This window comes from Leopardus geoffroyi, chromosome A1, assembly GCF_018350155.1.
Source record: "Leopardus geoffroyi isolate Oge1 chromosome A1, O.geoffroyi_Oge1_pat1.0, whole genome shotgun sequence".
In the NCBI taxonomy this organism is placed as follows: domain Eukaryota; kingdom Metazoa; phylum Chordata; class Mammalia; order Carnivora; family Felidae; genus Leopardus; species Leopardus geoffroyi.
Genome location: NC_059326.1, coordinates 47,862,122 through 47,872,538, shown reverse-complemented (window position 1 = coordinate 47,872,538; position 10,417 = coordinate 47,862,122).

The following is a 10,417-nucleotide window of genomic DNA, read 5'->3' as shown; positions in this document are numbered from 1 at the left end:
CAACATTGGTATATTACTACAAACTAAACTACAGATTGAATTCAGATTTCACCAATTTTTAAAACAATGTTTTGTTTCTGTTCCAGGATCCCATAGGTTTCTATAGTTCCCATAGGAAAAGCAGAGCACAAAGACCTCACTCTATGTTGGCAACTCACCAGCAACCTGAATTTAGGACTAAAATTAAACATTCTGAAGATGTTTCTTCATTCACGAAATGAGAATGATCATAGTATCAGCTCTCCTTTGTTCAGAGTATTTTTGTGAGAATTATAAATGTAGAGTATAGGTACTGGGTGGCTTAGAAACAACAGAAATTTATGTCTCACAGTTTTGGAGGCTGGAAGTCCAAGATCAGGGTGCCAACCAGCCTGGTTGAGAGAGCCTTCTTCCAGGTCACAAATCTGTGGGTATCCTCATATAGCAGAAGTGGGTGAAGAAACTCTGCAGGGTCTCTTTTAGAAGGGCACTAAAGGGCCCACGAGTAAGGGCTTTGTCCTCGTGACCTAATCATCTCCCAAAGGTCCCACTTCCTAGTACCAGCACCTTAGGGGTTAGACTTTAATATATGAAGGTGGGGATGGGGGGCAAATTCAGACTGTAGCAGGTACTGTGAAAGACTTTAAAATGCTTTTTTTAAGTTTATTTATTTAAGAGAGACAGAGACAACATGAGTGGGGGAGGGGCGGAGAGTGAAGTAGAGAGAGAAACCCGAGTAGACTCCATACTACAGAGTCAGTGCAGAGTCCAATGTGGGGCTTGAACCTACGAAGCCATGAGTTCTTGACCTGAGCAGAAACCAAGAGTCAGATGCAACCACCTCAGCAACCCAGACGCCCTAAGACTAAAATGTTTAAAGTTATACAAACATAGGGCTTTTTGTTAGTTAATGCTGACCATCATCCACTGCTAATAGAAATAGAACTAAGATGTGGGTGACTGACTGATCAAATAATCAAAACATTATGTAGAGTTGACTTAGAAATGTATTTGTGAATGGATAAAGAAATTGTGGTTTATATACACAATGGAATCCTACGTGGCAATGAGAAAGAATGAAATATGGCCTTTTGTAGCAACATGGATGGAACAGGAGAGTGTTATGCTAAGTGAAATAAGTCACACAGAGAAAGACAGATACCATATGTTTTCACTCCTATGTGGATCTTGAGAAACTTAACAGAAGACCATGGGGGGAGAGGAAGGAGAAAAAAAAAAAGTTAGAGAGGGAGAGAGCCAAACCATAAGAGACTTAAAAACTGAGAATAAACTGAGGGTTGATAGGGGATGGGAGGGAGGGGAAAGTGGGTGATGGGCATTGAGGGCACCTGTTGGGATGAGCACTGGGTGTTGTATGGAAACAATTTGACAATAAATTTCATATTAAAAAATAAAATAAATGTATTTGTGAAGCATGTTTATATTTAAATGCGGATATGTCTAATATCCTGGCAATTTTGTTCAAACAAAATACTCAGGCCAAACTGAAGATCCAATCCTGAAAGGGGCTGAGATATCCAATCTCTTCTTTCTGAGGCCCTCCTATTCAACTTCTCTCTGCAACCAGTCCATCCTGGGAATGAACAACCCAATCTCCACTGTCCTTTACCACCAAGCACACCTACTTTTTCTCCAGGGCTCCTTCAGACAGGTTCAATATGTAGGTTTCCAAAAAACCACCTAGTGAGATGCAAAGTAATAGAGGAACAGCATAAAAGGTTCACAAAATCTTTACCTCTATGAGCATGCTCCTGGAAAACAAGTGAAGCAAAGTTTTACATAAGCCGGTAAGAGACATGACAGCAAGATGTGCTTGCGGCAATAAAGTGGAATATCCATCCGAAGAAAACCATTCAATATCTGCAGTTAACTACAATGTCAGCCTCCTTGCCAGCTACCCTTTCTCAGACTCTGGCTGGCAGGATATTTCCTCTTAGATGTCTCTATATAAAATAAAACAACAATATCTAAAAGTTCAAGCCAATTTACAGGCAGTCTCTAGCAAGGATAAAAAATTCATAGTACTTGATTTATGTTCTAACCCCTCTTGAGGCTTCTCCTTTCCTATTTTCTTATTTTCCCTTTGACTCATTTTTCTTAAACCTAAATTGTCACCTATTTTGATCTTGTAATATATGTGCCTTCATAAACTAGCCTTATACACCACTTTTTCATGATATGCATCTTTGCAAACTATCTTCATAAAGCCTTTCTGGAATAATATGAAGAAAAAATAAGTAAGTGCATAAAAATAGATGATAGATAGACAGACAGACAGAGAGATAGATAGATAGGTAGGTAGGTAGATAGATACCTCTATGTTCATTTTTTTAGAATTCAGCAATTCACCTTCCCCAAGACATGAGCTCTACCTGGATTTTTGTGCATTCTTCTCTGCCTACCCTGCCCCTCCAAATATATATTTATATACATAATTTCCCACCAGAGTACTACGTACCTGTCACCTTCACCAATGTTATCTCATTAAACCTTCCCTCAGCTCCAAAAAGTTAAATGTTGTGTCTAAGTGCATTCAGGTAATAACCCAGAGCCCAAATCTGAACCCTAGTCTATTTGATTTAAGCTCTCATGGTCTTTCTGGCACTCCACTGAACTTTCTGGTCTCTGTGGGCTGGGCATCTAACAGAAATGAGACACCATAAGCTTCTTGTTATCATGTATTCCCACCACCATGCTAGCTGGTGCAAGCCTGAGCAGTACTTCTTCAGCATGTCTCCTTGTCTCCACAAATTCTATGTCCAGCTCTCAACTCTGTCCCATTACAGGCAGAACAAAACACTTGGCCAAAATAAACTTTATCCTTAATGATCTGTGGACTATTCAATTCCTATTCCCGGGCTATTTTCTAAATTAGCGCTATCAGTTTAAACTTAAAAATGATTATGAAATGTTTTACTCTAACTCTCAACTCTCTCTTGAATTTTCAGATCTTGGCGGGCTACCTCTACTTACTAATTTCACTCTTATTCTAAATTCCAGGTCTCACTCCCTAAAAGTAATCTCCCTTCAACTATTTTATTTCTGTCAGTAAGGTGATATCTCCATTCTCCCAGAAAACATATATTCTTTGATGTAGACAAAGGGAATTATAGTTTCAAAACATATTTTCAAGAGCCGTCTTCCTCCAACACTAGTCAGAATAGACTTCCAGAATATTATTATGAAAAGGAATGAAGTACCCATATATGCAACAAGGTGGATGAAAGAAGCCAGACACATTATGTCACAAATGATATGATTCCATTTTATGAACTATCTAGAATCAATAAATCCATAGACATAGAATACAGGCTGGTAGTCATCAGAATCTAGAAAAAGGGGAGAAACTGCTTTTAATAGATAAGGGCCTTTAGGGGCACCTGGTGGCTCAGTCGGTCGAGCGTCCGACTTTAGCTCAGGTCATGATCTCGTGGTCCGTGAGTTCAAGTCCCACGTTGGGCTCTATGCTGACAGCTCAGAGCCTGGAGCCTGTTTTCTGATTCTGTGTCTCCCTCTCTCTCTGCCCCTCCCCCACTCAGGCTCTGTTTCTCTCATTCTCAAAAATGAATAAATGTTAAAAAAAAATATTTTAACAAGTAGATAAGGGCTTTTACTTTGGAATTATAGAAATGTTTTGGAACTAGAGATAGTTGTACAATACTGTGAATGTACTAAATGCCACTGAATTGTTCACTTTAAAATAGTTAATTTTACACTATGTGAACTTCACGTTGATAATTTTTTTGTTAAGATTTCTATCAAGTCCATCAGCCTCCAATATCTCCCTATTCCATTCCATTCTATCCCCTGCTGACAGATTTATCTTCCTGGAACACCACTCTCACTAGGAACCCACTAAGGTTTCCCTTTTCATCAAGTTAAACTCATCTGCCTTCAGTGATCAGGGTCTCCAGGCTCATTTTCCATAAATATCACTATACATCGATGCTCGTCTCCTCAACATATTTCAAATGTGAGCACTCGAGCTCATCTCTTGGGGCTAGGAGTCTAAGAGCCCACCTAAGTGTCTTCAGTGACCATCTGGAAGCTTTCTTCATCTTGTTCCAGCTTCTGTGTGCATCACTAATATCTCTCTTACCTGAATGCTTTATGCATTTGTGCAGACACTTCTAAAGAAAGTAGTGCTTTCATGTAATAAGTCAAATAATATATTACTTAACCAGATCATAAGCTCCTTTAAGGCAAAATATCACATCAGAAACACCATTGATTCTCATACTGCCTATGTCACGTTTGGGAATGCAGGAAGGATTCAATAAATGCTTCACTGATTACTCACTAACTACTATTCAGGAAAGTTCATTATCTGTTTCTCCCACTCCTTCTGTTAACTTATAGTATACCCTTTGTCTGGAACAATCCCCAACCTGCTCTGTGAAGTATTCTCTTTCCATTCCATCATTTAGCAAGAAAATAGTTTCTCTAATTTAGGGGAAATTGACTATATGCCATCTAACAAAGAAGTACCATTAATATGCACAGTCCCAGGATCTATGAGATAGGACAAATATGATAATTTACATTAGCCATCTTTTTTTTCACAGGGAATTCCTGAAACCACATCCCGTCTATTTGTTTTCTATAGAAAGAACAGATAGTCGTAGATGGAAAGACTGATAAATATCTCTGGAATGATGTTTAGGAAAAATACTTCAATAGATGCTCTCTCAACTAAAACACACAAAAAAATAAATAAATAAAAAATAAATAAAATAATTAATTGAAAACACTAAATCTTTTGTCCAACCAGCTAGTCTTTTATAGCCCTGTTCACCCTCCCTTGTCCCACATATTTATCATGTGGCACAAGAGAAAAGGCATTAGTATGCTGAAGCTTTTGTAAGAGGTTATGGGTGGGTAAAAGGGGGGCATACAGAAATCAGTTACATTAGGAGTTCAAAGAGTAAAGCTGAAGATGGAAAAACTTTGCCCCTAGACTTGGGACATTCCAATGAATGCTTAAATGTTTTATAAACCCAGAAAGAATAAAGACAAACCAAACAGGCCTTACCATTTTAAGTAGCCTTCCCTTCTAAGATGCAAGAGTGCAATGGTATATAACAAAGGTAGAGGTGGATGGGGGTAGAAGCAAGATATAAACATATCAACACCCAATAGACATAGGTCCAAACACAGCGGAAATCTGATAAGAGTTAAAATTAGCATAGTAAAGAGATTCCAATTATCTTTAATATCAGAGATTTGCCATTTCATACATTACAATTATATCATTGTGTTTTTATAATCATGCTGGTCACAGCATTAGTCCATAAGCTTTGTTGTTTCATACGTTTACATATGTATTTTTTCCATGGTTGCGGTTCTTTCTTTTTTACATATTTTTATGTTATATTTTCATGAGCAATTCCAATTTGGCTTCAGAACAACATTTTTCCACCCACATGGGAAACCCTGCCAAACCTTCAAGGTTTTGCAATATTCTTTTGTAGTATTCCTTTTATCAGGGAATCAAGCAAATATTAATTTTTTTCTAAAGAGAGAAGTATGCTTTCCTGCCAAGCGCCCAAGTTACAGTGTGATATAATACGAACTATCAACACATTCTGTATGTTCTCCAAAGACTTCAATCGAGATACCTCAGTAGCTGTTAGCTTCAATGAGAGGCATATGTGTGGAATTAAGGGGCCGAATGTGGCTCAGAGCTCTGAGCCTTTTCATGAACAAATACATAATTTAAGACTTTTTGCTATCTTTTTTCCTCACCAGTTCATATGATCAATCACTTCATTTTTCACAACCCCGGGACCCCTTAGGTGTGATGGTTCTTAGACATCATGCAGTGGGACTCTTTATTCAACACAGAATATACCTTTACCATAGAAAACCATACAAGTTTTAAAGCAGTGATGACCTGGTCTCAGTTCACATACAGGGCATTAGCCCTACGAACTACAAAGTGGTTTAAATACATTTCTTGAGGTTTAAATACATTTAAAAGCCACCATGGCAGCAGTGTGAAAGAGAAGAAAGAGGAGAGAATAAAGAGAGCAGTGAGAGAAATAGAAAAAATCAGAGAAGAAAGATGGCCAAGGAATTCAGTCTCTAGGACACACTTGAAGCTTCAGATATCACACGCAAGGTTTACATCCCTCTGAAAGCCCTGGATGGAAATGCATCTGTGGAAATCCTAACTCAGACGTGCCCTTCTGGAAGTCAATGTAGCTTAAGATTGTTTAAGTTTTCAATACCAGCAACATCAAACCAAAACCAACTAGCAACTAGAAAAAAAGGAAATGAGATTCATTGGAGGAAACCACAACAAGTGCAACACAACTCAGGGCTTACCGAGGAAAAGATAATTCTCCCACAATTTAACAGATCCATATTCTACAAGTTTCCTAGTCCTTTAATTAAAAGAAGCCCACTTGGAAGATAGAAGTATGTCTATGCATAATGAGTCATCCCATAGCATATAATTTTAAGCCTGTAACTCATTATCAATTTAAATCATATAGGATCTGGAATGCAATGATAGATGCTAAGGCTGGCAAAGGAATAAAGCCTCATGCTATATGTGTGTCTGTGTCTGTGCACGCGCATGTGTGTGTTGCATCCATGAATATAGGAGTACTGACAAATGAGGCCATATGGAGCATTCATTTCCTGAGGTTCCTTGTGATCAGACCACAGTGGTTATATGATCAAACCATCATAGGATCCCTATTTGCCAATGAGGAAATCAAGATGAATAATGAAAGCCCTCTCAAGATCACACATACAAACATGTAGTTTCCCTGCAGAAAACGAGCTCAACCTTGGAAAGGAAGAAATCACCTAGCATTTGTCAGTCTCATTTACCCATTCACTGCAAAATTCTCAGTATCCACATCCCACCAGAGTATTAAGCAAGTATTGGCCATCCAGCCACCAAATAGCCTGGACCTACATGCTCAGAAGGAAATCTTTCTCAAAAATGGAAGAGCTGGGAGTTACTGAGTGGAGCTTCAATGCTCCTGACCAGTAACTCTGGCCATGAAACTCCTCATAAAAGAATCAGTGGACAAACTTGAAGGCAATGCAATTCCTTCTGTTTTTGGAGACCAGTAATGAATTACCACTTGACCATCTACTCATTTCCTAAGAGTTACACATTCTCCCAGGAAAAGATAGAGGGTTGAGCCTGCCTGACCAGGGGGCAGACTGGCATCCTTCTCTAAATGAAAATGGAGTCCAACTTGATACTATTTGAGATGATTTGTTTAAACATTGGAAACTTGTTTCATTTAATATGTCTCAGTAGTCAGTGAGTTCACGGCATAACACTCTGAAGAGATCATAAATTCTATTTGGTAGATGAGGAAAAAAAGAGAAGTAACTTGTCTTTGGTCATAAAGTAAATCAATAGCAAACTCTCTGCAAATAAAAATGTATCAGTAATGTTTTAATTCCACTCTTTTCTATGTAAGAAAAAGTCTAAATCATGGTCATAACCTCTTAGATGTTAGGGCCAAATGTATTGCTATAATAGTATTCTCTCTGTCAGTTTTCCACAGTTCAGATTTTTATGAAGTACTCCATGGCTATCACATGAAGGTAAGCAAATAGACCATATGTAAAGAATCTACTAACCACCACTTTCAGGGGCAGCTGAGTAACCATTTAAGCAAATATTCACTGATTTGAATTCAAGACAGTGGATTAACAATACCACAGTAACATTTTGCTAAACGGCTATACAGATTTAAAACCTAAAACCGCAAAAAGAATTGGGGGTTAAGAGAGAGAGCATCAACAAATAAGTCGAACAAATTTATGGGAGATTGTAGGCATAGCAAAGGTAACCAATGCAGCTAATTGATTTTCTCAGAGAGGTGGAAGTATATATTAAAATCATAAAATAACAATGGGGTACTATGGAAAGTGCAAAGTAAGAAAATATAAGCAAGGTCTAAGAAATCAAAATATAACCACCAATCATATGACCCAACAATTCCACTCATAGATATATATCCAAGAGAAATGAAAACATGCGTTCACACTAAAATTTGGATATGAAAGTTCATAGCAAAGTTAATATTAAAAAATAGTGGAGACAACCCAAATGTCTATCACCTGATGAACGGATAAACAAAATGTGATATGTCTGTACAATGGAATATTACTCAACCATAATAGAGACAAAGTACTGATACATGTTACAATGCAGATAAATCTCGAAAACACTATTCTAGATAAAAGAAGCCAAACACAAAAGGCCACATAGTGTGTGACTCCATTTACATAAAAATTTCAGAACAGGTAAATCCATAGAGACAGAAAGCAGATTAGTATATTCCAGGAACTGGAGAGAGAGGGAAATGAGGAGTGACTGCTAATGAGTACAGGATTCCTTTTGGGGTGATGAAAACCTTCTAAAGTTCCATAGTTGTGATGGTTGCACAACTCTGTGAATATACTAAAAGCTACTGAACTGTTCACTTCAACTGGGTGAATTGTACGGTATGTGAATTGTATTTCAATAAAGATAGACATAGAGATAAAGATATAAAATCATCAAGCATATAATCCAGAGACTATCTCCAAGCTGAAGAACAAAAAAAACGCCCTCACCTAAATATGTCACTGGGAAGTTTCCAAACCCCAAGGAGAATGGAAAGATTCTAACATCTTACAGATTCTCCTCTACAAAGGAATGAGACTCATACTGGTAAAGGATGTCTCATCGGGAGCTCTGGACACCAAAAGGCTTCGGACATTGCTTTCAGTGCTGGGGCGGGGGCGGGGGTGGCGGGAGGGGGAAGGGGGGAGGGGGGGAGATGATTTTCAATACAGAATCTTTTATCAAAACCAGACTATAAATCAAATGAAAATCAAGGAAGGCTAAGAACATTTCCCTCCCATATGTCCTATAATAGGAAGTTTCCTAAAGATGCACTCCCACAAAATGTGGGTAAAAAAAACAAAAAGTAAGAAGATAAGAGATTTAGACAACAGTAAATTCAACCAAGTAGGAAACAAAAGAAAGAAGTCCCAAATGCCAGCTGTGTAACAGCCTTATGGGGAACAACCATCCACACTACAGCAAGAGGCCAGAGGCTCCTGGAAGGTATCCCAAAATATTTCCTCTATTCCAGGGACTGGATGCCATCTTTGAGAAAGAAAAGCAACTTCAACATGAGATAAAGGTAAATAAAGATGTAAGTTTAAAATATCCTCATCTCCCCTAACAGGCACTTCCCATAACAGAAAATTAGCAGAAAATGTCTAAAATAAAAAGGAAATAGGGAGCTAAGTATATTATTTAATGAAATGAAGGTAACCATTAGAAGAACTTAAATCAAAAACAATTACAAATTAAATGTGCTTTCCTCTGGTAAGCAAGTTCAGCGGTAAAGGTGGAGAAGGGCCTATTGCTTTTTTCATTATAAATCCTTTATGGGCTTTTTAAAACCATTATTATATATTATTTTCATTCAAACCGTTGAATATTTAAAAATAAAATATATTTTGGGGTGCCTGGGTGGCTTAGTCGGTTAAGCATCTGACTTCGGCTCAGGTCATGATCTCACCGTTTGTGAGTTCGAGCCCTGCATCGGGCTCTGTGCTGACAGCTCGGAGCCTGGAGCCTGCTTTGGATTCTGTGTCTCCCTCTCTCTCTGGCCCTTCCCCTCTTGAGCTCTCTCTCTCTCTCTCTGAAAAGTAAATAAACATTTAAAAAGTAAATAAATAAAAATAAAACATATTTTTTTGAGAGAGAGAGAGAGGAGTGGGGAGAGGCAGAGGGAGAGGAAGAGAGAGAATCCCAAGGAGGTTCCATGCCCAGCTGGGAACCCGACCCTGGGCTCAGTCTCACAACTGTGAGATCATGACCTGAGCTGAAATCAAGAGTCAGATACTTAGCCAACTGAGCCACCCAGGTGCCCCAAATGTAAAATATATTTGCTTACTGCTCACTTATCACTTGTAAAACACTATGTCAAGGTACAAAGAGAGAGACAAAGCTGAATAACTTAGTTTCTATGGGGCAAAACCAAATACACACATCAACTATGAGACTTGGCAAATTGAAATAAATATTTTGAGATGTTACCTCTCTTCCTCAAAAAGGTGCAATGGGTGCAATTCTGCCTAAAAATAAAGCAAAGTTGTGTAAAAGAGGTGGCATTTGAACTAAACCCTAAACTATTGGTAGGATTTTGATAGATGGAGAAAGGAAAAGTATATTCTAGTTTGTCCTAAAATACATTCCACAAAAGGACAATCATTTTTAGACATTCCTAACCAAAAGCCAATTGCACCTTCCAGGAAGGAGCTGTTATTTTTGAAATACTCATCTGAAGAGGAGAAGAAATATTCAGAATATTTCATGCTAAGCTCAGACTTACCTGTACCAGAAAATATTTTCTGAGCTTATGAGTCACTTAGTTACTTAAAG